Source organism: Ictidomys tridecemlineatus, chromosome 11, assembly GCF_052094955.1.
Source record: "Ictidomys tridecemlineatus isolate mIctTri1 chromosome 11, mIctTri1.hap1, whole genome shotgun sequence".
Classification (NCBI taxonomy): domain Eukaryota; kingdom Metazoa; phylum Chordata; class Mammalia; order Rodentia; family Sciuridae; genus Ictidomys; species Ictidomys tridecemlineatus.
Genome location: NC_135487.1, coordinates 61,602,547 through 61,626,923, shown reverse-complemented (window position 1 = coordinate 61,626,923; position 24,377 = coordinate 61,602,547). Strand labels below are relative to the sequence as shown.

General features: G+C 37.8%; 2 protein-coding genes across 4 annotated transcripts in view; one reads left to right on the top strand and one right to left on the bottom strand.

The window, feature by feature from the left end:
• Window positions 1-24,377, bottom strand: part of Miga1 (mitoguardin 1) — a 574,792-nt gene that overhangs the window by 141,055 nt on the left and 409,360 nt on the right. The window lies entirely within an intron of this gene.
• Window positions 10,363-24,377, top strand: part of Zzz3 (zinc finger ZZ-type containing 3) — a 134,127-nt gene continuing 120,112 nt past the window's right edge. For all 3 annotated transcript variants that reach the window (XM_013360940.4, XM_021730104.3, XM_005330691.5), the window contains exon 1: window positions 10,363-10,502. The gene's annotated coding sequence lies outside the window, so the exon portion shown is untranslated. The remainder of the gene's footprint in view (window positions 10,503-24,377) is intronic.

Here is a 24,377-nt window from a genome sequence, read left to right as displayed (position 1 = left end):
GTAATAACCAGTACCATCCCTTGGGAAAAAAATGAAGGAAAGAATATTATTAGATTAAGCAGGATTGACCAAGAGTTATCAGAATGATGCAGACCTGATGTCCTCTGCCAACTCCCTAAGGACATCTGGAGCTACGACTTCAGAAATGGCTTTGTCTTTGTACTATAAGTTGGCCTTATTTTGTCACTGACTAGCGACTATCTGGAAAAGAAACTCAGCTTGACCCCAGAGGAGTCAAGGGAGTTGTCAGATTTCTAAATGTAGGATCTGACAGCAAGTGTTTTCTTGAGAGAAGTCTGAATAAATCTGTCTGCCATACTCAATCATGGGATTATAATAATTACATTTATTGTTACATATTATTATATGAACACAGTACTGAACATAGTTGGCACTCAGTGATGTAATCTGTTATTCTTTGTTCTTTTCAAAAGACATAACTTCTAAGGACACAGCATTATCTGTGTAGGATCTTCCCAGTAAGGTTTAATATGAATCTAATCATGAGGGAAAGCAAGATAAAAATTTTAAAGGCATGTTGTACAAACATAGCTGCTCTGGACTCTTCAAAAATTTTGTGTTATGATAGACATAAAAGAGGCTAGATGGCCAGACATGGTGGCACATGCCTGTAATGTCAGAAGCTCAGGAGGCTGAGATAGGAGGATTGCCAAGTTCAAAGCCAACCTTAGCAACTTAGTGAAGCCTTCAGCAACTTAGCCGAGACCCTGTCTCAAAGAATAAAAAGAGCTGGTGATGTGGCTCAGTGATTAAGTGCCTCTGGGTTCAATCAATGGTACCAAAAAAAAAAAAAAGAAAAAAAATAGATGAAGATTAAGAGAAGGTGACAACGAAATGCAATATCTGGTTCTTAATTTGGTTCTGGATGGGAGGGAGCAGATTATAAGGAACAATAATTGGAAGAGTTTGAGAAATTCAATTATATACGTTATATATGCTGAAATGGGATAGATTTTAGATCTTAGATAAAATAATACAAATGTTAAATTTTTTGTTTGGTGTTACTGAAGATTGAATTCAGGGGCATAGGACTACTGAACTACCTCTTCTCCCAGCCTTTTAAAAAATTTTTTATTTTGAGACAGGGTCTTGCCAAATTGCTCAGGCTGGTTTTGAACCTGTAATCCTCCTGCCTCAGTCTCCCACATTGTTGGGATTACAGGCAAGTGCCACTCTGCCCTGCCTCAGTGTTAAGTTTCTTGAGTGTGAAAACTAGTATGTAGAAGAAAGCCCTTGTTAGGAAATATATGCTGAAATACAGAAGTTTACATGGTAATTGTATAATATTTAGGAAGGTGGGAAGATATTTAACAATATCTCCATACTTTTACTTGGTAATTTTATAATATTTAGTTTTGCATTCAGTTTAGTTCTCAATGCTTAGTGATATTTTTAGTGATCCTTTGTCAATTTCCTAGGATAGCATACTACCATTATAGTACTCCATAGTCTTACTCTTCTCCTGGCTTCATTAAATAACCTGACCTCTATTTTGCTAAGACTGAAACATTACTTCTTTGTCTTCCTTTCATTGCCGCCTCTTAATATCTTTCCAGATTAGAGATAAAGAAGGGGCTTCTCCCTCCTCAGCTTTATTAAGGTATAATTGACAATGGGGGACTCTTTCTCTTTTCCTGTCTTCCTTGGCAATTCATTTTTTCATTTAGTTTTTTTTTTTCTTCTTTTTTTTACAGTGCTGGAAATTGAACTCAGGGCTCTGTATATGCCAGGTAAGTGCTCTACCGCTGAGCTATACCCCTAGCCCCTTTTGTTTTTATTTTGAGATAGGCTCTTGCTCAGTTGCCCATGCTGGCCTCAAATTTGTAATCCTGCCTTGGCCTCCTGAGTAGCTGGGATTATAGGTGTGTACCACTATGCCTGACTTCATTTAATTAGTTTCAATGCCCTACACTTTCTGCTATGTTTTTAAAAATCAATTATCAATCCTTCATGCTACAGTGCTTCTTAACTCTCCCTCTTCACTAGCACCTTGCCTTTCCTTCAGGGGAAATTCCCTCATTTTGAGCCAAGGAAATGAATATTCTCTAGAACAACCTGCCACACCTGTTTCTTCTTTTTTATTTACAAAGTTTTGAATCCAGTCTATTGTTGCGGACCATCCATGGGCTGTGTGTATGAGCTGTGCACATTGAGCAGTATGAGGGGACTGGCCTGACATTGCTGCCTGATTGGGCCGTGCAGCGTATGTGTGCCTTTTCTGCCTGTGATCCCACACAGCACCTGAGATGGGTGTGGCTTTCCAAGATGTCAATCAACCTGTTGACCACAAGACATCACCAAGCAAGACTCCACCCTTTGAAACCCAATCCCTTGCCTTATATTCTATGAATGGCTTTTCCCCAATACATAGCGGGTTTCAGGTGTGTTCTCTCTCTTGCCTCCCTTGCTCCCCTTGCCTTCAGTGTGGGACCTGACACCTGAGGTCTCAGAGCTGTCTCTGACCCCCCAAAAAGGTATTTTTGTGTTTGTGTGGTTTTTTAGTTGTCAGCCCAACAGCTGGTGACAGTCTATACCCTTTAATTCCACTTTATGCCCTCTTTCCTTTTCAGATCTGTCTGGTTTCTATCTTTATTTCCCTGCTTAAATTACTTTCCCCATATATATGACTTATTAGCACTCATTACTATTTTCATAACAAACTTTAGGATATTATTTATATTAGTTACATCAGAAAGGCAATTTCCTTATGTCTTAGCTATTTCTCTGACCCTCAGTGGTCAATTTGAATATATATATTACTATTTTGAATGATGGCACTGGGAAGGGGAATGAATTCTCTATGGAAAAAAAAAAAAGGAATTACTATTTTTCTAGGTAGCTCAGTGGTACAGGGCTTGCCTAGCATGTGTGAAGCCCTGGGTTTGATATTTGATCCACAATACCACCAAAAAAAAAGAAAGAAAAAAGAAAAGAAAAATGGACTATTATTAAACTATCTTAATAACAACCCAACTACCTTTTAAAAATGTTTTTATTGTTTGTACAGGGGATTGAGGCCAGAGGCACCCTACCACTGAGCTATATCCCCAGTCCTATTATTTTTAGTTTTTTGGACAGGATTTCTGGCTAAATTGCCCAGGCTGTTCTCAAACTTGCAATCCTGTCTCATCCTCCTAACTGGCTGGGATTACAGGAGTGTACCATTGTACCTCACTATCCTATCTTTTAAGATGATTCTCCAGTATATTTTACTAGCTTTAATGTATCTTTCTAACTGTACTAGATATATGTACTCATACATCAGTCATCTAAAACTCAACAATTTGAAAAGCGGCATGAATAGTCATTAGAAATATGGGCTCCAGCTGGGTGTGGTGGTGCACACCTGTAATCCCAGTGACTCTGGAGGCTAAGGCAGGAAGACCCCAAGTTTGAGGACAGCCTGAGCAACTTAGTAAGAACCTGTCTCAAAAAATAAAAAGGGCTGGGGACTTAGCTCAGTGGTAAAGCACCCCTGAGGTGAATCCCCAGTATGCCCCACCCCTGAAAAAAGTATAGGCTCCTGAGTTAGTTTATCAGTTTTTGCCAAATTTCAGTGGTGTGTAAGAAGAATTTATTTTGTAAGTTTGTGGCTAATCAGACTTTGGCCCATTCCCACTGATGCATCTGCTGACCTTTCCTGGGTTTACTGATTTTTCTTGGGATTGACTGATCTGGCTGACTTCTCCTGAGGTGACTGGAGCAAATTGGCTGTTTCTTATATTCTTCAGCAGACTAACCCAGGTGTGTTCTCTGTATAGCAGAGGAGCAAGTCATTTTCAAGCTAATACATGTGTCACATGTATTAACATGTCATTGGCTAAAGCAAGTTAGAGGTTGATCTCAGAATCAAGGAATAGGGAAATAGATTCTACTTTCAGTGAGAGGAACTGCCAAGTCAAATGGCAAGCTGGGCATAGTGGTGCATGCTTGTTCTAGTGATTAAGGAGGCTGAGAAATGAAGATCACAAATTGGAAGCTAGCCTTGACAATTTAGCAAGGCTTTGTCTCAAAAAATAAAAAAGAAGTGAGGATGTAGCTCAATGGTAAATTGCTTCTAGGTTCAATTCCTCTGTGTGTGTGTGTGTAGGGGGAGGTCACATGGCAAAAGGTGTGGCTACAGGGAAGTGTAAATAAGGTAACCTAATCAGTGTAACATACTGAGATTGCTTGTACTTGGATACTAAGTCCTGCCAACATCTATAAGGCCTTGGCAAGTTCTCTGGCCTTGGTTTCCTTATCTACAAAATGAATATTTATTTCATTGGTTTGTTCTGAAACTAAATGCTGTATTAGATACAAAGTACATTGTGAAGGTATAGTATCCATCTTCGTAGCTTTTGGTGCAACTAACATGTTCTGCCAGTTCTATAGTCCTACAGTACTATTCATTTGTCACCAATGCAGAAAGTCAAGGATTCCAATACAGATAATAACCTTGATTCATGTCAGAAAATGTGTAAATTTAGCAAAATTATAGAAGCATGATTTATGATAGCAGCTCTCCAGGTATAGATTAATAAGACAAGGCCTTTTGGGTTCAAGTTCCTTCAGCTTTTTGTCTCTTGCCCACATTAAATTCTGCTACAGACCTGTGTACATAAATGTGAGGCTATGTGAACGTGACAGCAGGATAGTTCAACACTAGGCATGATGCCATTCAGGCTTAAGACTATCTTTTATAGCTGGGTGTGGTTGTACATGCCTGTAATCCCAGGAACTTAGGAGGAGGATCTCAAATTTGAGGTCAGCCTCAGCAATTTAGCAAAGCCCTAAATAACTGAGCAAGACACTGCCTCAAAATAAAGAATAAGACAGGCTGAGGATGTGGCTCAGGGGTTAAGTGCCCCTGGTTTAATCCCTGGTACAAGAACAAAACAAAAAGCATAAAACAGTATCTCAAAATTTAACTGATAAAAAAATTATTTTTAACAATTCTGTGTGTGGTCCTTGTGGTGTTGACCAGATTCACTCATCAGGGTGCATTCAGTTGATGGTGAAGCTATGCTGGAATGTCAGTAAAAACTTCTCACTGGACTGGCGTGTTGGTGTTCAAGTTGACCAAGGTGCAGAATTCATCTCTCTTAAGGCCTTTCTTTCCCCATGATCTCACCCACTAGGGTCTCTCCATGTGACTTCTCTCCAACAAGATAGCATAATTTATGGTAGCTGAGTTCCAAGAGGGTAAAAGTAAATGCTGTAGGCTTCTAAAGAGTTATAACAAGAATTGGCACAATGCCATTTCTGCCATCTTTGTGTAGGAAGGGAACTACACAAGAATATGCACTACAGGAAGCACAGCTCATTGGGAGTTATCAAGAGTTTATTGATTTGATTAGCCTGGTGAAGCAAGAGGAAAGAAGGAGGGCTTGCGCAATATGTTTGTTTCACTGGCAATGATAAGAAGAGTGGTTTGGGTGGTGAGGGCCTAATTGATCCATTGTAAAGTTATTGTTTGACTTTTCAATTAATAGATTTTGTGGTTGTTTTTTCTTTTTAGTACTGAGGATTGAACCCAGGGCCTCATGCATGCTAAGCATATGTTCTGTCACTGAGCTATACCCACAGCCCCTAGTTCTCCTTTTGAGGGACTTTGAAAAAGATTCTTTACCTGTAAATGAATTGTGGGAAGGCAGGGATTAGTTCTAAATCTTTTATGTTTTGAAAGCAAAACTGATTTGGTTCTCCAGGAATCAGTTGAGACCCAGAAGACTCATGTTTTATGGATCACATCAGCTAAATGAATGGAGGATCATCTGAATAATGTATAATTAATTTATTCCTTTAAATGTTTCTTAAATATTTCCTTTTATTAAGATGAAGTTTCTTTCCTAGGCTATGCTTATCATCTTTTCCAAGTTGAATTGCTTTCAGCCTAGAGTGAAAGATGTATTAAAGGATCCCAACAAATTAATTGTTGGATTTACTAGAAAGATGCTGTTGAGAATACTGTTCACATGATCTTGTCTTTAGGAGATACTATGGGAGGAATGTATCTTCTTTTTACTATTGGGAATAGTAATGGGCAAATTGTTTTATTATCTATGTGGATATTGAGACTGTTATAACTGATCTTGTTTTTCCTTGTAACACCTGCTAGAAATCCTAAATCAAGTGTGTAGGACCTTAGAGCATGTATGTTTATGCATTATTTTTCTTCTGTTTTCTTTTCCCCCTAATTTTCCTATTTTAATTATTTTGAATTCTTTTTTTAACCTGTATACCAAGTTTTTCATAAACCACAAAAAGTTTCTTAGAAATAAGTACTTTCCTAGAAACAAATAATGTACAAATTTTTAACACGTGCTAAATATATTCATCATTTTGGTTATGTACAACTATATCTTCCCCACAATATAATAAGCACCAAAGAAAAGGGTTTTGTCTTGTTCACCCCCATAGCTTAATGTGGTCTGTAACACAAAGTAAGTGTCTGGTAAATTTGTCTAATATGTTAATGTTGATGATTCCTTTCTTCAAATTTCCTCATCCCTTTTGTTTGGGGTACTACTTTATCCAGTTTTTCTTTTACTGTTCTAGTCCCTCAGTTCTGTTTTTCACTTTCCTTGCCTATAAAAATGTCAGTATTTCTCAAGACTTTGTTCTTTCTACAATTCTTTGTGTTTTCTTCATACCACCCCCCTCCCCCCCCACCACATTTATATCCAAGGTTCCAGTTAACTTCCAGATTAGACTCCTAGGCAACTTCATTTGGATATACTAGAGTTATCTTAAACTCAGTATACCCTTAATGGAACACATCATTTCCCATGCTAAACTTGCTCCTACTTTAGTATTTTCTGTGGTCATCAATGACACCTCTATTTCCCTAGTCACCCAAGTCAGGAATCCTAGACTTTCTTTCACATGCTCACAAATTCAATCAACTACCCAATTATAGAGCTTCAGCCCTACAAATATCCAGACACACAAAGGAAATGATCAAACCAATTACAGACATGTGCCAGTGTAGCCAGATTAAAAAAAAAAAAATTATAGTGCTAAGTATGGAACCCAGGGCTTCATGCATGCAAGGGAAGTGATCTATCACTGAACGACACCCACAACCCCAGTGACCTGGGCTTTTCATCCACAGTACTTGACAGTACTTGGCATATGTTGAAAGGAAGAATGATTTTTCAAAGAGGATTCTAAGGCAGTGCCTTACATGTTATAGTAGGGGACTGAGAGAAACGTGAGCTTTTTGCCTACTTCTAGGTTCCCTTTTATTTGGTTCAAGTATTAGACTTGAGATTGTAATAGGAATGCCAGCGTTTCAGAAAATATTGTACAAACCTTTACATTATTTGATTTTAAAGTATTTTATCTCTTCAATATTCTGGGATGGAGGTATATTTCATTAAGCCTGGGTACATTCACCAGCACAAAAAACCAAAAACAAATCGAATCAGATCTTCAGAGTTCTATGATTGTAGATGAAAATAACAACAGTCATATAGGACTATACCTTAGTTAGGATGAGGCATTCACAAGCAAGGTTAACAGTGGTTATGGATATACATTTAGTCATGTTGGGGATGGAACCTAGGACCTTGCACATGCTAGGTAGAGGGAGAAGTTACAATGGAGTATCTCAGCTGATCCTACAATTCTGTAAATATGATGATCCTTGAGGATTGTCTCAAGCTGAGATAAGCAGTAAGTAGTTTGGGACTTTTATCCATGCATTGATCAGTTAGTGGATGTGGTCTCTCTGGAAATATTATTTATTGTACTGGAGACTGAACCCAGGGGTGCTTTACCAGTGAACTACATCCCCAGCTTTTTATTGTTTGAGACAGAATCTCACTAAATTGCCCAGGCTGGCCTCAAACTTATGATCCTCTTGCCTTGGCCTCCACAGGGATGTAATATAAAGTATATGGCTGGACACACCAGACTCAGAAAGCCACACTTATTGTGGTCATGTTACGTAGAATTTGGCTCTGTAAGTACACAGAGCAAGATAGGGAAACCATGTTGCTACTAGCACCAAGTAGACTGAAGGAAAGCTTCCTGAGCCTGGTATGCAGGCCTCTCTGTAGTCCAGTTACTCAGGAGGCTGAGGGGGGGAATCTCTTGAGCCCAGGACTTCAATGCCAGCCTAGGCAATACAGTGATAGATAGGTTAGATAGATAAATAAATGTATTCTCAACATAAAAATGTACCCTTGAGGCAGATACTGTTTTGAAATGGAAACTAAAACAAATACAGGAGCCATTTCAACCACTGAGTAGCTTTTATTAGCCATATTTAAAGAAGGCACACAAATCCATTTGCCTGAAAAAATTGCTTTGGAGATAAAGAAAAGAAAAGCAATACTTGACAACTGTAAGAGAGTAGTACCACTTTATGTCTTTTATCACTGGGTTTGATACTTTTGGGATATGCCTTCTGATTACACAGTGAAGGAAGTTGAGTTTTCCACAGCTCATAAAGGAAGCAATTATGTGTTGGACTTATTTGTATGCTCAATGTGGTTGGTAGATGCAATGGATATTTTTGGGGGTTGGGGGTAGGGCTAGGGATTGAACACAGGGCCTGCACATGCAAGGCAAGTACTGATCTACACCCCCAACAATCCACCTCCCCTTTTAAGTTTTATTCTGAGGCAGGCTCTCTTTAAGTGGCCTAGACTGGCCTTGACTTGAGTAGGTGGAACCACCACGTTTTGCCTGGAGATTTATATTTATAAATATATATATGTAAAATTATTTATATATATATATTTAATAATTTTTGATATGGGGATTGAACCCAGGAGCACTTAACACTGAGCCACATCTTCAGTCCTTTTTGAGATAGGGTCTTGCTAAGTTGCTTAGGGCCTCATTAAATTGCTGAGACTGGTTTTGAACTTGTGATCCTCCTGTCTCAGCCTCCAGAGCCACTAGGATTACAGGCATGCACCATCCTGCCGCACAGTGCTGGGATTAAATCCAGGGCCTCGAACTTGCTAAGCAAGCACTCTACCACCAAGTGATATCCCCAGTTCTTTTTGATTTTGAGGCAGGTTATAGCTAAATTGCCCAATCTAGCTTCATCCTTCCCAATCACTGGGTACTATCACACCCAGCAATATAGCTTTTTAATTTTTTTTTTTTTTGGTAGTGCTGGGGATCAAACCCAGGGCCTTGCATGTACTACGCAAGTGCTCTACCACTGAGTTATTACCCACAGCCCCCTACCTAGAAATTTTTGAGAGTATTTATTGAGCCCTGTTTTGTGCCATGGTTCTGGGAATAAAGCAGCGAACAAAAGTTACTAAATCCAAGCCAGGCCCCATGGTGCAGGCCCATAATCTCAGTGGTTGGGAAGCCTGAGGCAGGAGGATGCGAGTTCAATGCAAGCCTCAGCAACAGAGAGGCTCCAGGCAGCTCAGTGAGACCCTGTCTCTAAATAAAATACAAAATAGGACTGGAGATGTGGCTCAGTGGTTGAGTGCCCTTGAGTTCAATTTCTGGTACCCCCCCTCCCCCAAAGTTATTAGATTCTGCTTTTAAAAATACCGGACTGGGATTGTGGTTCAGTGGTAGAGCACTTGCCTAGTAAGTGTGAGGCCCTGGATTCGATCTTCAGCACCACATATAAATAAAGTGAAAAATCCATTGGCAACTAAAAAAAAAAAAATTAAAAAAAATACTACATGCTTGGTGAGGAAGACATTTGCAAGTAATGTCTGGAAATGATAATTGTATGAAGGTAGAAAGTGGATAAGTAGTGACCTGGAGATACGCTCTTCCGGAAGCTCTCCGACAGTGACCTCTGAAAAGGTACCTGAAATGCGCATCGAACATCGACGAGTTAAATCTGGGGGAAGTGCTCTAGCTGGAGAGAACAGCAAGCGCAAAGGTTGGAGTTTGCGTGCTGTGATGAGAGCCAGAAAGCCATGGAGGTGAGCTAGGGAGGTCGTCCCGTTAGCAATGAGGCAGGCAGAAGTATTTAAAATATACCACATTAACAAGGGAGCTAGGGCTTAGATTCTCCAAAGAAACCAAAGGTTAGGATGAAGCAGTCGTTCCAACAGTGGAGAAAAGAGGCGGTATCTCCTTGAGTAGTGACAGGACAGACCCCTGCAGGGGATGGACTGGGTCCTGCCCTCAGAAGACCAACCCTCGCCCAAGGGCGGGGACCCGCCGAGAGGGCGGGCCTCGGCGGCCCTCTGCCCGTGGGCGCTGCACAGGCCACGATTACCAGCAGGCGGTGCAGTGAGCGCGCCTGCAGCCGCAGCCGCCGCCGCCGCCGCCGCCGCCGCCTGCCGGTCCCAACCAGGAGGAGAAAGGAGGGGACCGGAAGGAGCCGCTGGTGCTGCGGGAAGTGGCAGGAGCGGGAGGCGGGGACCCACCTGGAAGCGCCGCCGCGCCGCTGTCGAGCTTCCTGCGGCGGCAGCCAGTCAAGCAAGTGCCGTGGTGGGAGCAGAGAGCGGCCACGGTAGCGGCGCCTCCCGGAGTGGCCCGTCACGCCCGGCCCCGCGCGGAAGGTGAGCAGGCGCTCGGGGCACGTGGTGGGGTCCAGACTCGGGGGAGGGAGAAGAAAGGGGGAGGCCGGGGGGTTGAAATGATCGGCTATGGGACCCGGATTTGGAGCCAAATGCTGGGAGGGGGTGGGCTGGAGGCGGCTGCGGCGACGGCGACGGCGAAGCCCCCACGTGGGGCGGGGGTGCGCGCGCACGTGTGCGCGGGCGAAAGGGGGCGGGGAGGGCTCTTGGGAGGGCGACGGGCGCGCGCCCGCTCCTTGGCGGCCCACGTGACGGACACGCTGAAAATCTTCCACGTGACAGGCAAGCCGACTGAGTTATAGGGTTGGACTTTCTAGTATAGCCGTGATCGTCGAAGGTTTTGGGATGGCTTGCTGCTGTTCTTCTTTTCTAGGAGGTTAGGAAGAGACACATAAGGTGGAAAATACTTCCTGTTTTTTTTCTGTATTTTGCACGTTCTCCAGTTGTTAATAAAAGCACTTTTTAAGTTCCGAAATACTGCTTTTTCCTTACCGCCATGTTGGTTCTAGAGGAGGCTCGCGAGATGCTAGTATGTATCGCGAGATCTCTCGATTCTCGCGGGACTTTGTTGGCAGAGCAGTTGTCCTGGATGGCGAAGCCTTGGGTTCCGGGGGCCTGGGACCCGCAACTCTTTCTACAAGGCAAGTTGTTAGGGAGGGGCCTCGGGCGTGTGCCTCTTGGTGCTGGGAAACGTGCTGTGTCAGCTTCCCCTAATCTTGAAGGGAATACAGTGGCCCTATTGAGGCGGCACGGTCCTTCCCACCCCCTGCGTGTGCTCCGCCACCTGCAGAATCCTTTGCACCCTTCAGCCCGGGCAGTTCCCCGCGCAGTTCCCCCGTCCCACTCAGTGGAAGTTCGGAGCTGGTACGACGTGACGATCCCATTGGATACCGTTCATCTTACTTTCAAACGTTCTTGTCAGTTTTTCGCTTTGTTGCCATTTTCTGAAGTATTCCAGATCTGTTGTTAACCATTCTGTCACTCTTTCTGCCGTAGTACCTTTCTCCAGTCGCCTATAACAGAACTCCGTCCATCTCTTCTTTCTGGGTATCGTTTACTCCCATTTATATGGCCATTAATAACTTCCTCATCTCTGAGACTTCATATTTACAATAACTTTGTTAGCAGTGTTTGGAGATTCCTTTACAATTTCTGACACTACTTGAAATCAGAATAAAATCATTCTTTTCATCATTATGTATGTGATTATTAACTGGAAATTATCCGTATGGTTTTGATTACAACTTTTCTGAGATTGCCACCCTTGATATTCAGGGATGGTTATTTTAGGTTACACGTTTAAGGAAATGTACTATTTTAGGCCAAATTTTTAATTAAAAGCATATTTCTCATGAACTTTGCAAAGTTTGAGCTCATTTTTTTCATAAGTGAGTTTGAAATTATTTTCTCTCTAGTCCTCTTATATCCCCTCACAAATAATTCTACCTTATGCATGTGTTTTTAGTATCCTTTAGCAATGTTTGAATTTTATGTAGTATTTGGAGTGGGGAATTAAACTAATCAGATAATTTGATACTTTTGTCTTTTTTAGACTATAAAAAGTAAAGCTGCAAGTTTGTAATCTCAGAGACTTGGGAGGCTGAAACAGAAGGATCATAAGTTCGAGGCCAGCCTGGGAAATGTAGACAGACTCTGGTTTCAAAATAAAAAGGGCTGGGGACATGTCTCATCCCTGGGTTTCATTCCCTGTATCCAAATAAATAAATAAATAGAGTTGTTTGTCCCCACACTTGCTATAGAGAGATTCAGAGAGTGGAACCTCCCCTTGTTTCATATTGCCATTGCCACCAAGTTCCCTTTTTTACTCTTATATCTGCTCCACTAAGTACCCACTGTTTGTGGATGTTTTTATGATTTACTTTAGTTTTTTTATTTTTTTTTTAATGAAGGGGAGAAAGTGGAGGGGATTGTTTTATGTATACTACCCCAACAATAACAATCAGCAGATTTTCTACTCTGTTAAATTTTTATCTAGTTATATATGCCTATTTTTAGGACTCATGTATACATGCTTTCTAAGTTCAAAAGAAAAGTGTTTTGCTAGTGTAGTGATTCGAAAATATCTCTAATTATAGTCCTATTATTTTTGCAGTAGAAATGATTTTAGTGTGTTGGTAGTTTGGCACAAAAGAAAGTCGTATAAAACAAAGGTTTAAAAAATCACTTGAGTTTCATATTTTTATGTTTAAGTTTTTATGTTATATATTTACTTTTGGGGGGAGGTACTGGGAGTTGAACCCATGGGCACTTAACCACTGAGCTACATCCCAGCCCTGTTTTCTTTTTTCTTTTCTTTTTTGACATAATTGCTGAGATGGGCCTAAAACCTCCTGCCTCAACCTCACCAGTTGCTGGTATTATAGGCACCACTGCTACTAGCTCATATATTTATTTTTATATGGTATGTTACTTACATATTCTAAATTGTAACTCAAGCATGTCTGTAGGGGTTTTTTACGAAGCTTTCAGCTTAATTAAAATAATAGTTATGACTGGATTAGTGAACTCATCTGAAGAGTTGTAGATAACAGAAGTACAAAAACATCTATTTAAATTAAAAGTTGCTAAAAAGCTATCATTTTGTGGTTGGTTTTTGTGTTCTTTCACCCCAAAACTTATCAGTAATATTATCTACAACATCTGTTATGTTTTAAAATGTATCTGCTCTTTAAGCATTTTTTTTATTGTAATAGATCAAGTAGGAATGTTGAGGAATAGAAAGAAGCAAGCGTTGAGAGGTGTGATGTGGGAAAGAGAGAAAGAAGATATGGAATATTGGGTGATAATGAAATTGAATTATAGAAATTGCAGAGAAAAGAGTAATACATAATACACAAGTCACAGTCAAGAATAGGCATGTGCAGAATGGTTTGAGGGAAACTTGAACAGAATTTGGAAAGAGTATTTGAGGCAGTTTTTCCTCTTAAATAATTGTTTTAGATGTTTCTCCAGGCTATTTCCAGAATTACTAGATGGTACCTGTAATAAAAATAACTGAAGTTGATATTTAATATTAACTTTTGTGAATTTTTTCCTTATTAAAGCCATTAGGTTAAATAACATTTGTTAAGTACATTTTATTACTATTTTTAGAAGTAGAAAATTGTGGAAATTATAGTGGGTTTGAAGATCACACTCTTTGGAGTGGCCATTGCAAAGATATCTACATTAGTTTAGCATAGTAATTGGGTCTTTGGTAGTCTACTGGGTGCCTCAGATCAATAATATTTATTCCTTACTCTTACAATTTTGTGTTGTAAACTGCTTTTGGTAGTAGGTCTTAAAAATTGCCAGTCTTTTACAGACACTAATGTATTTGAGTTTCTTTGTAAAAATATTCTGAGAAAACCCAAGGAAGATAGAAGTATTTACGTGGTTTTAGTTTTCTTGAGTAAAACTTAAACAACAATTTTATTTTCTTATTATTAACTCACAGAAGTAATGAGATCTAAAAAGCTTCAGCGATGGGAAGAAATTAATAAAAATGATAATGTATTACTGATTTTATCCTCCCGTGAATGTTTTCTTTAGTCTGGCACCATGCTAATTTCCAAAATTTCAAAATTTCTAACTTATTGAAGTGGTATACTCATACATATCATGAATATGAGGGCTGGGGTTATGGCTCAGTTGTAGAGCCTTGCCTAGCATGTGTGAGGTACTATGTGGGTTTGAGCTCTGGTACCACATAAAAAAAATAATAAAAAAATACAAATAAAGATTTTATATATATATATATGATTTTATTGATTACTTCTTGAATCAGTGTGCAAGAATATTGTAATAATTACATGGCCAGAAATATCAAGTTGCTTAAAAAAGAGGTGCAGGTACTTAAAAAAAACTAATTTCATATGAAAATTCAATTTGGAGTTATCTACAAGGAATAATTGCTAAAAGACCCATTTTCATTGAGTGTTTAATATAAACATTATATATACTGTGGTGCAAATTTCTGTAGTTAAATCTTCTGATAACCATTGTCATTCTACTTAAAAAAAAAAAGATATTGGTAAATATCTTTCAAAACTCTAAGTCTCGACTTCTAAAACCATGAAAATATGGACTTGGGTCTTTTGTTTGAATCTGCCCTTTCCGTCTGATCTGTTTTTTTCTTTTTAGATTTTCTTTCTCATTTATATAGGTAATTTTCAATTTGTCAGAGATAAGTGAGTTGAGAATATCGTTGCATAATTGATCAAACTGGTTATTATTACTTTTTTTGTGTATGGTACTGGGGATTTAACCCAGGGGCACTTTACTAATGAGCTACATCTGTAGCCCTTTTTGAAATTTTATTTTTGAGATATCATCTTACTAAGTTGCTGAGGGCCTCGGTAAGTTACACAGGCTGGCCTTGAATTTGTGATCCTCCTGATTCAGTTTCCCGATTATTATTACTTTTTTTTTTAATAAGTATATTTGTAATTTAGAGTCAGTGATTCAGCCACTGTTTATTGAGTGCTAGTGATCCCAGCCATTTGAAACAGCATAAATCCTGGATATAAAAAGTTCTCTGAGACCTTCGTCATTATACAAAATACATGTATGAAGATGTGAATTTGGTGTCAGTATACCTTATATATAAACAGAGATATGATAAATTGTGGTATAAAGGTGTATTAAGAATTGTAATGCAAAAAAAAAAGGTCTCTGAGTTTTCAAAATAACTAACACAAGCAGTTATTCATTGCTTAGAGAGGGGGATACATTGTGAAAAATATGATTGATTTGTTACATGAACGTTATAGAGTGTACTTAAACTAAGAGGATTGTGACAATACTGGGTGATAGGGTCTAATAGTGGTCCATTGTTGAGATCTTGTCTCAAAAAGGAGGTTGGGCACTATGGTGCAAGTCTGTAATCCCAGCTTCTCAGGAAACCAAGACAGGAGGTTTGAAAGTTGGAGGCCAGCCTGGGCAACTTGGGGAGATCCTGTCTCAAAAAAAAAAAAAAAAATGTGTTTGTGTGTAGTAAGGATATATCACTACAGAGTGCCTCTGGGTTCAATCTTCTGTATAACCAAAAAAAAAAAAAAAAAAAAGGGAAGAAGAAAAGTGTTGCTAAGGATGTAGCTTGGTGGTAGAGTGTTTACCTAACATGTGGGACCCTGGGTTCAATCCTCAGCACTGCAAAAATAAATAAATAAATAAATTTAAATTTTTAAAAAAGAAGAAAATGATAGTTGGTCCTAAATATACAGTAAGTCTGTGGTCTTTATTCAGAAATTGCTAATTGAAATTAACCCACAGGCCTGGGTTGTGATTCAGTGGCAGAGCGCTTGCCTATCACATGTGAGGCACTGGGTTCGATCCTCAGCACCACATATAAATAAACAAACAACAAAATAAAGATATTAAAAAATATAAATTAAAAAAAATTAACCCACAGATGAAAACCCACAGTGTTAGTCATTGGGTTAAATATACTCACAACTGAAGTGTCATCTTATTTCAAGGGAAAAGGAGGAATTATTTAAAAATTAGATGGAACTATAGAAGAAGAGTGTTTAAAGATCATTACATAAAAACATATACTCCTATCATCATTAACTCCAGAGGAAATCACAGTATTGTACATAGTAGTCCATTTGTCACAATCATGACCTTAATCATAAATTTTTATTCTAATTTCTTTAAGAATGTAATAAGTTGGGCTGGGATTGTGGCTCAGCAGTAGAGGGCTTGCCTAGCACTTGTGAAGCACTGGGTTTGATTCTCAGCACCACATGAAAATACATAAAAAAATAAAGGTATTGTGTTCATCTACAACTAAAAAATATTTTTAAAAAGTAGTAAGTTGTGTGGTGCCTCTTGAAAAGGTTGTTATAAACATTTAAAGTTTTGTGAAAATTCAAGTGCAGAGTTTCTTATCTGATGATGCCAAATAAAAAGGGCTTTTTGTGTATGGAATTTCCTTTGTTTTATTGCTTTTATCTATTTATCTGTTTACTTACTTAATATTTCAAGGGATTGTTTTCCAAATAAGGCTCTAGTTCATTTTCCTGTCAGTAATAAACAATTAATTCCTTAAACAACTAACACATTTGCTAATGAATAAATTAGCAAATCAGATAGTTAGAATTCAGAAATGACCTGTTTATTGATTTAGTTCTATAGTTTGAACCCTAATATTAAATCTCTATCCTTAGCTCACCAAGATGTCCAGTGGTGAGAAATTTCTTCTTGTTGCTTTGCTGACCTTTTCACTGGTCTTTTATTTTAATTTGTTATTTTTAACTTTGTATTCCTTCAGGAGTGGTGATAGTATTTGACTTAGGTATAAAGTATGTGAATGTATTGTAATGATTTCAAAGTCTGGCTTGAGGCCTTTAAATCTTAGGAATCAACATACTTTTTATTAGTATTTACACACTTGGAGATAAAATGCTTTACTTCATGTCCTGCCCCTTTTTTTTTTTTTTTGATACTGGGATTCCACCCCAGATGTGCTTAACCACTAGCCACATCCTAAGCCAATATAAATATAAATATAGATAGATAGATTTCTTTCTTCTTCTTTTTTTTTTTTTTAAAGTTTGAGACAAGGTAAGTTGCTTCGGGCCTTGTGAAATTCTTGAGACTGGCTTTCTACTTGTGATACTACTGTCACACCCTACTGAGCCACTGGGATTACAGGTATGCACTACCATGGTGCCCCGCCTTTTTTTTTTTTTTTAAGATTTTTAAAAAATTTGAAAGGATATCTCTCTAAGTTGCCCAGGCTGGCCTTGAACTTGGAGATCCTCCTGCCTCAGGGTCCAGAGTCATGGGGGTTACAGGCATGCTCCACCATGCCTGGCCTAGTCTCATGAGTCCTTTTTTTTTTTTTTAATATTTTTTAAACTGCTGATTGACCTTTATTTTATTTACTTATTTATATGTGGTGCTGAGAATCGCACCCAGTACCTGACACATGCTAGACAAGCTTTCTACTGCTGAGCCACAACCCCAGCCCTCATGTTATCATTTATAATGGTGGTTATTAAGACTCATGAGAGGGCTGGGGTCGTGGCTCAATGAACAACTAAAAAGAATATTAAAAAATGATAGTATGATCTTCTTTGTAGATGTGTCATATTATTCCACTATTCTAATTTTTTTGCATATGTAAATGAGAAAATATTTATACATAGTGTTTCTTGCATGTAGTATTAGCTTTTCTAATTAAATATTGCCAGAAATGATTTCTAGGTACATTTTGAAGTCTTTTGAACATATTGCCACAGTATTTTTCAAAGGGATACATTCTCATTGGAGTATTATTCCATACATTGTCAACATTAAATATTTATAAAAATTTAATAGTATGTATGACATGTTGTGCCACTTTAATTACTAAGGTAAAACATTATGCTTAATACATATTTCTCTTATGAATTCTTATGATTAAAACAGTTTTAAAGCTTATGTACTCAAATATCTTAATATACTTTTGTTCTGCTGATTTTATGGAATTCTTCCTGTCTCCAGAAATGTAAAAAATTAATACTTATTTGATATAGTTAACTTTTATTTCATCTGGCACTTCTGTAAGATGAGAATCTAAATGTTTTCCTCTAAATTGGTGATCATCTCAATGAAGTGCTTTATTTTCCCAAAGTTTTGTTACATTTCATTTTTACATTAAAAGACTTTATGCTCTACACTGTTGATTTTTATCCTAAATTTTAAGAAGTATTAATATTTTTAGAATGTTCATATGGCATGTTTCCTCTTTTGCCTTGGTTTTCTTTTATTAAGGTCAATGTTTTCTTACTGATTTGTTAGGAACACTTTATAAGTAGAGGATAATAAAGCTCATTCTTTATAAAACAATGTTTTACAATTTCTTTTCTTAGCTAATATTTAAAATATTTTTAGCTGGGGGTAGAGTTCATGTTAATCATGCACAAGGTCCTGGGTTTTCCTCAACATTAAAAAAAAAGAATTTTAGTAGCAATTTTTTGAACAGAGATAAAATGTGAAACTAAAGAATATAGTACTAGAGACTCTAAAGAGAAAAAGTGCTCTGGTAGATATTGAAGAATTAGAGAAATTCTAAGATCAATTTAGGGTGTATATTAAATAGTAGAACACAGCTTGTCATATTTTTTAATATACAGAGTGAAAAAGTTTTAATTAGTAGGACTCAGGCTGTATATTCATAATACCTTCTTTGTTAAGAATGGCAGTGTGATGCATTTACTGAAATTTAAAAATTGAATAACATGAAACTTTGGGTGAGTATTAGGAGGATATTCATAATTTTTAATATTGAAAGTACTTATTTTTTGGTTGGGCCCTGTGGCTCCTGCCTCTAATCCCAGTCACTCAGGAGGCTGAGGCTGGAGAATTGCAGGTTGAAAGCTAGCCTTGACAGTATATTGAGGCCCTAAGCAACTTAGTGAGGCCTGTCTTAAAATTAAAAGAAAAAATAAAAAGGTCTGGGAATGTAACTCAATGGTAAAGCCCCCTGGGTTCAATAATCCTCAGTACTTCTAAAAAGGTGCTTATGGTTTATTGGTATGTGTTTTTTCCCTTTATTTATTATATTTTTTTTGCAGAGTTGGGAATATAATCTGTGGCCTCACATATGCAGACAAACGCTCTGTCACCAAATCACATACCTAGACCTTTTTTGTTTATGAATTACTGAATTTCTTAAAATAATTGATAAAAAAGAGGTAGTATACTTATTTACATTATAAAACTGTGATGACTCCAAATCTGCTATTTCATTAAATGATGACTTTGACATTTTCTGTTGTGTATAGATTGTTGTGATTAATTCTAATAAGAAAAGATCAGATTTAAGCGAGTTTGTGAATGTGAAACAATAATAAATATTTGAAAAAAATGTGTCTTGTGCTTGGAGATAACCTAAAGAGAACTTCAGATGAAAAACTTGATATGATAAAATATCCTTCTATCTTGGATTGTAATGGCATTTAAAGGGATTAGAAAACAATTTCTACCTTTTGGATTCTGATATCCATAAGGGATGAGTGGCTCTTACAAAATGTCACTTAAATGACTTAGGAAATTGGGTTACTAATTATATTCTGGCATTCTTTTTTTTTTTATATTTTTTAGTTGGACACAATATCTTTCTTTCTTCCTTTTTTCCTTCCTTCTTTCCTTCCTTTCCTTCTTTCTTTCCTTCCTTTCCTTTCTTCTTTCCTTCCTTCTTTCTTTCTTTCCTTCTTTCCTTCCTTCTTTCCTTCCTCCTTTCCTTCCTTCCTTCCTTCCTCCCTTCCTCCCTTCCTCCCTCCCTTCCTCCCTCCCTTCCTCCCTCTCTTCCTCCCTTCCTTCTTCCTTTCCTTCTTTCTTTCTTCCTTTCTTTCTTTCTTTCTTTCTTTCTTCCTTTCTTCCTTTCTTCCTTTCTTCCTTCCTTTATTTCTTTCTTCCTTCCTTCCTTCCTTTCTTTCTTCCTTTCTTCCTTTCTTTCGTGCTGAGAATCGAACCCAGGCCCTCGCACCTAGTAGGTGAGCGCTCTACTGCTGAGCCCCAGCCTCAGCCCCCATATTCTGACATTCTTTACCTCTTTACTAGTTACATACTTTTTGGATTGATCAGAAAGAAGTTCAAGGAAAATAGATTAAGCTATTATACACTTTCCCATTAGAAAGCAGGTTTACATGTTTCATAAAATGAAATAATGCTATTAGGGGCTGGAGTTGTAGCTTAGTAGCAGAGCACTTGCTTATTAGCATGTGTGAGGCAGTGGGTTCGATGCTTAGCACTACATAAAAATATATAAAATAAAGGCATTTTATCCATCTACAACTACTACACAGAAAAAAATGGTTTTAATTGGCTCCCTTGGTTATACTCACAAAGAAAAAGCAAAAAATAGAAACACAGAGAAGTGAGTGCTTTATTCTGATCATTAGTCATTTCTGCCTGCTACAAGGAAACCACTGTTTTGGTGTGTAGGATTGAAGAATAATTTTGTTTCCCTTCTTTCTTTCTTTTTTTTTTTGGCTCCAGGGATTGAATTTAGTGGTACTTAACCACTCCACATCCCCAGCCCTTTTAATTTTTTATTTTTAGACAAGGTCTCACTAAATTACTTGGACCCTCACTGTATTGCTGAGGCTGGCTTTCAACTTGCAATCCTCCTTCCCCAGCTTCTGGAGCTGCTTAGATTATAGGCATGCACCACTTCGCCTGGCTTTTTCTTTGCTTTTGAACATGGAGTCATACAGTGTGTACTGATTTGTGTCTGCTTATTTTTGCTCAGCATTTGTTGGTGGCACGGAACTGCTCTTTGGTGTCTTCACCTTGTATCCTGAGAAATTCTAGAATTCAGTCTGATTTCTACCTGGAGATCTTATAAGACTTCCAATTTAGAATTTTCTGATGGCATTCATAGTTTTCAAGAACTGCTGTGAGGGGAGGGACATCTTTGATTTTAGACTTTGTTGTTGTTTGTTTATTGGTACTGAGGATTGAACCAGAGGCACTTTACCACTGAGTTACATCCCCAGCCCTTTTTATCTATTTTTTAAAAATTTGAGACAGAACTTGGGATCCTCCTGCCTTAGCTTCCTGTGTTGGCTGATTATAGATGTGTACTACTACACCCAGCAACGTGGAGATTTTAAATGCCTGATTTTAGGGAGACTTTTTATGAGAACAGTATCTCATGAAGAATGAGGAGGAGAGAGTAACTGAATTTTCTATTGGTTATAGAGTTATTTATCAATTTGAATAAATGCTTTACTTAGCTGGCGAACTGGTCAGAACATTTTCCAATTTGACCTTTGCCACATATATAGGTATATACTTTTCTATCTGTATTTAGTGTACTTTGACTAAAGTCTTTCTAATTCATTTGTAACTGTCAGGTCCTCCAAGTTTAGCATGTTTCATGATCACCTGGATGGTTTGTTTTAAAAATAGATTTTCCAGACTCCACCCTTAGAATTTCAAATTTAGTAGGTTGGAGTATCACATTTTGCAACCACTATTTAGGCAGATTATATGTATATTGAAAGTTGAAACAGACTAGCTTAGATTAGTTTAAAAACTATTATAACAGTAATACTAATAATTTATTGAACATTGGCTTTGTGCTAGCTACATACTAACCATTGAATTTATTATTATCATTAGTCCTTACTACAATATTATAAGTAATATTATGGTTACCCTTATTCTACAAATAAGCACAGCAGGATCTTTGGTGTTTGTTACAGAAATGAATTTCAGCACAAATCACATACTGAGGCACAGAGATTTATTTAGGAAAACAGGGAGTACACATTCAAGGGAGAATGCAGGCTCTCAGGAGAGTTAGTGAGAAGTCCTTTTGGGGTATCATGTTCTTTTATAGGATAGTTTATGAGGAGTGGCATGAAAGTATTTGGGGATGACATCAGTCTGGATGGTTACAAGATGGTTTATGGTGGTCTGGCAGTTCTTAGGTTGATGACTTTTCTATGATCTGATTAATAGATATCATTGGGAAAGTACTCTATATTATAGGTTTTGTATCTGTCTTTGCTTAGTCTGTTTTAAAAATGCAGGTGTCCTGATTATGAAAATTAAGATTTTCATAAGTATGGGAATTTTCAGTAACTTTAAGATTGTGAGTAAAGATCTGTAGATTTCCCAGAAACGTGGGCGTGGGCGTGACAGACTGGGAGGAATTCAGGGTTTGGGAGTGAAGGTATGAGAAATTTAGCAAAAGACATTCAGATTTAAGTTATGGCTTGTCTTTCCTTTTGTAATCTTTCTACCTTTTAAATTTTTTCTTTATTCTTTTCCCCTCCCTTTCTTTTTTCTTCTCTTCCTTTCTAGTGGGAATTGAACTCTGGTGGGTGGTATTCTACTATTGAGCCACATCCCTGCCTTTTTCACTTTTCATTTTAGTGGCTGGGATTACAGGCATTTGCCTCTTCACTCAGCTTTTATTTCTTTTCTGTTCTACCTCATAACCATCATGACAGTGCAATTTTAGAACATTTTTTTTTCACTCAAAAAGATATCACTTGTTATCTGTGTGTTTTAAGTCATTCCTGTCCTAAGCCTATTGATTTTTTTTTTTTTTTTAATGGGCTAGTGCTGGGCATGTTGGTGCACACCTGTAATCCCTGCAGTTCGGGAGGCTAAGGCAGGAAGATCACCAGCTCAGGTATTTAGCAAGGCCCTAAGCAACTTAGGGAGAACCTGTCTCAAAATAAATAAATAAATAGGGCTGGGGATGGGCTCAGTGGGTTCTATCCCTGGTACAAAAAAAAAGAAAGAAAGAAAGCTAAACCTAACTGTAAACCTTTATGTATGAACTTTTTTAATTTTAAGAAACTGAGGGGGGAAAAAAGTTACTGGTATTCTAGTTTCTCTTTCTTTTTTTTTTTTTTTTTTGGAGATACTAGGTATTGAATCCATGGTGTCACCCATGCTAGGTAAGTGCTTTGTCACTAAGCTACATCCCCAGCCTAGTATTCTAGATTTTAATTTCTGTCCATTCACATCATTTTCTCTGACAGGAATTAAAGTAATATGAATTTTTTTTTTTTTTTTTTTGGTGCTGGGGATTGAACCCAGGGCCTTGTTCATGTGAGGCAAGCACTTACCAACTGAGCTGTATCCCCAGCCCTAAAGTGATATGAATCTTAATATTTTTTGTGGTGCTAGGGACTGAACCCAGGGCCTTGCTTATATAGGCAGGCAATCTACCACTAGGCTACATCCCCAGCCTTTCTTATTTTATTTTGAGATAGGGTCTTGCTGAGTTGCCAGGCCAGCCTAGAATTTGGAATCCTTCTGGTCCAAGCTCCTGAATAGCTAGGATTATGTGTGCAGTTTTATAGTTACTTTTTTATAGTACAGTAAAAAGAATGTGGGCTTGGAATCAGACCTGATTTTAAATCCTGTTTCTAGCTCTTATGAACTCTGTAACTTTAAGAAGTTACTTATCATTAAGCTTTGTTTTTCTTATTATAGATCTAGTATAGTCTACTTATACCTAGAGTGCATAGTTACTTGATGTAAAATAGGTGTTCATTAAGTGGAAATGGAAGATCAGAAAAGTTTATACACAGCTAGTAAGTGACAAATGTCTGAGTGGGAAGTCCATGCCTCTCAGCTAGAAATTGAAATGATGGAAATCAAGGTAGTAACTAAGTCATCTTGGAGTGGATTTCAGAAAGTTCCAGAAAAAAGTTTGGCAATGCCCACAGTTAGTGTAAGCAATCAGTATTAATAGAAAACTCCTAATAAAGAAACCTGTTACTAAAATTACAAAAAATTTGCTGGGTGTGGTGGTGCACACCTGTAATCCCAGTGGCTAGGAGGCTGAGGCAGGAGAATTGGGAGTTCAAAGCCAGCCTTAGCAACCCAGCAAGATCCTAAGCAACTCAATAAGACCCCGTCTCTAAATAAACTACAAAAAAGGGCTGGGCATGAAGTGCCCCAGAGTTCAATCCTTAGTCCACCCCACCCTCCAAAAAAAATCACAAAATATTTTCCATTGAGGCCCTGGGTTGTGGCTCAGTGGTGGCCTAGCATGTGTGAGTCACGGGGTTCGATTCTCAGCACCACATATAAATAAATAAAGTAAAGGTTCATCAACAACTAAAAAAAAAATAATATTTTCATTGAGGTTAGAAAAATTAATATGTAAAGAAATTATGACTTTCCATGTATGTAATTTCTAATAAAATTAAATTTTAAAAAAATGTCAAGAATTTCCATGTAATTAATGGTATATAACTAATGATTAATCCAAAATCTTGTGCTTCAGTAAGGGGAGACTAGAGGTCTGAGTAAGTTAAGGTTTGCCAAAAAATGCTTGTGGAGTCTTCTGAATATACAAGTTTAGTTATAAATTACCTATTGTTTAGGGGT